This window comes from Raphanus sativus, unplaced genomic scaffold (assembly GCF_000801105.2).
Source record: "Raphanus sativus cultivar WK10039 unplaced genomic scaffold, ASM80110v3 Scaffold3344, whole genome shotgun sequence".
Classification (NCBI taxonomy): domain Eukaryota; kingdom Viridiplantae; phylum Streptophyta; class Magnoliopsida; order Brassicales; family Brassicaceae; genus Raphanus; species Raphanus sativus.
This window is the reverse complement of record NW_026618650.1, coordinates 8426-11330: the sequence shown is the minus strand read 5'-3', so window position 1 is coordinate 11330 and position 2905 is coordinate 8426. Positions and strand designations below refer to the sequence as shown.

At 41.7% G+C, this 2905-nt stretch overlaps 1 pseudogene; it reads right to left on the bottom strand.

Moving 5' to 3' along the window:
* Window positions 1–35: 35 nt before the first annotated feature.
* On the bottom strand, window positions 36–1109 carry LOC108820771 (uncharacterized; annotated as a pseudogene).
* Between the last annotated feature and the right edge of the window lie 1796 nt (window positions 1110–2905).

The following is a 2905-nucleotide window of genomic DNA, read 5'->3' as shown; positions in this document are numbered from 1 at the left end:
TTGTAATGAAATTGTAATGAAATTAAAACCAAAAATAAAGGCAAACAAACCCCATTTATTTAATTTTTACTAGAATTATAAGATAATAAAAGGCTACATTCATAAAAGTCCATAAAATTGTTAAAAATGATAGAAGTACTTATAAATTTGCTACTTGTACTTATAAAGTGCAAAACGTAGTGGGAAAAGAAAACAGAAGAATCATAAAGATCTCTCATGCATAGTGTTCTTCCTTACAAGGATCTGAGGGTTTCTTGAAGTTACAATCAACCTCTATGATCTGTCTTATTATAAGTAAAGAGCAAAAATTAAGACCAAAGAAAACCCGTAAGAGAGTTTGACTTTCACATCGGATCCGGCCGACACAACAGATTGCTGCGGAGGGCTGTGGTAGTAAAACGGAAAGTACGGAACGATTGGGTTTGGCGGCGGCGTATAAGGGTTGTAGTTCCCTCCACTTTTAGGCGGCGGATAATAGTAGCCACCGCTGCCGGAAGAAGATGGTGGTGGAAGGTAAGAGCCAGACTGAGAAGGAGGTGGGTAGTAGTAGTAAGGACCACCACCACCACTACCGCTGGATCTAGGAGGCGGAGGACAGGCTGGTGTGGTGGTGGTGGCTGGAGGCGGAGGAGATGGAGTCGGAGGCGGAGGAGAGGGGTTTGGCTGACAAGGATTGTCACAAGAAGTGCACATTGTACAGTCAACGATCTGAGATTTTGCTGAGGTAAGCGTGGCGTGCGTCGTCATCAAGAAGAGAAAGTGAGAAAGAAAAAGGAGGAGATGGAATGTTTTCATTGTCGGGATGAATCTGGAGTTCGTGTCTGGTGAGAGAATCTGAAAGTGAACTAAGCAAATTTGAGGAAGAAGACAAATTAGAAAGAGAAAGGGCACACACAAGTGCTAAGAGAGTAAGAGTGAAGCAGAGTAACGTGTAGACTAGACTGTATCCAATAATTCCTTTCATTTCTCACCATTTAATAATAACTTTTTTTTTGGTAAAACATTTTTTAACCACATTTGTCTATGTTCTGGTGGTAGTTGTGGATGTAAGTTTGGATGCAGAGGCAATCTCTTTTTTGTATGCCCTTCTGCCTTTTGTAAATGCTAGTTATATCAATGATAAATAGAATTTCTCGTGAAAAAAAAAAACCACATTTGTCTACGTTAAACTTTATAAATATATTTCTATGGTTAAGAAAGAAGCTTCATATTAATACGTATCATTAGTTCCAATTTTAAATATTTTTTTATTCACGACTAAAAACAAATAACAAATTAATAAAAAAAGTTACGTGCAGCAAGCAGCTAGTATTTACTACTGACTGTAGCATTTGATATTTAATTCAACTCCTCTTGCGTTTGCATCCGATATGATGATGAACAAGGTTGAATGCAGAAAAGACACGTGGAAGAAGGAACTACGGTTGGATTGAGAGAAGCTCATAGGATCCGATGAGAAACGCGTAAGAATGGAGTGAGCACGTGCATGTCGGCTCGTTTATCAGCACAAGTGCCTTCTCTTTCATATTGCTCGGATCTCTGCTCTTTAATGTGTGCAAACAAACGCAATCACGATTTCTTTCCCTTCTCACTTCATTGATGAACGCGTAGATTAATATAATTAGTCAGATGTGAAGCTTAAACAATTTTTTTTTTACATCTATGCATCTCATGGCCTATAATATGATAAAACGAAGTTAGTGCGTATGTAAAGTGAAGAGGGATTAAAATAAGCCGTCACCAGGAGAGAGAATAGAGCTCTGACCTCTCACTAAAACTCCGACGATTGCAGCGCTTCCGACCGGCGGTGTGGGCTTCCATAGCCACCGCCGGTCCGGCTTCTTGTCTCTTTCTGTTTTCTTTTTCTTTTTCCGCCTTATATTACGGTGGGATTTTTCGGCTTCCGGCGTCGTACCTGTTCCAGTGGTGAACGGCCGGCTTTTGATTCCGACGTTGTATCTACCTTTGGTGAACGGTCGGCTTCTGGTGTATGCGTCGTTCGGTCTCTTTGTATTCCGACGATGGCTTGGTGGTTTGTTTTTTTCCGGTGATGCGATGGTGTTTAGGTTGAGTGGGTGGCTTCGCTTCTGGCTGAGATCTCGCTGGCTCGATGGGATCTCTACGGAGAAGGAAGCGTTGGTGAGACGATGGTGCTTCGGTGGCTCTGGATGAGATCTCGGGATAGTCCCGGTGATGCTCTCCGACGAAAAGAGTTCAGGCGAAGCTGGTGAAGTTGAAGGAGTCGGGATTCGCGTCTCTGACGGTCTTCGGTGTCTCGGTGAAGCGACCGTTTGCTTTCTCCGGTGGGGAATCCTGGCGGTGGCGACGTGGATGGATGTTTTGACGCGTGGACCTCGTTTGGTGAGGTTTCACCACGTGTTCCCTAGTTACTTCAGTATTGACGCGTGTATGATACGCGTAATCTCAAGCCGCGTTGTAACCATTAGGTTTCTTTCTTTCGTGGGCCATTGTTTGGGCTTGTTTGTCATTTGGGCCATTGTTTGGGCCTTTCGGGTTTTCTTTATGTGGGATGTATCTTTCTGGACTTGATGTATTATATGTGGCCCTAGTCCCTTTATTAATAATAATAGACGGCATAAAAAAATATGATAAAACGCTACTGGCATCATTTTAAAAAGGCAAAGATTAAAAAACAGTACAGTATGTAAAGCAATTAAAGGCAGTGAATGATATAAAAAGATCCTCGGGCGCTGTGCTTGTGCAGTGATTTATCATGAATGATGATGCCTACTTGTATCCGCGAACCTCACCCATTGTCTGACCTAAGCCCCACCCCACTCCTCAAACTTGTTTTTACTACTACTACTTACTACTTCCATTTTTACTTCCTTTTTTTTTTTCGTTTTACTATTTTTAAAATGTTTTCACACAAAAAAAATTGAAA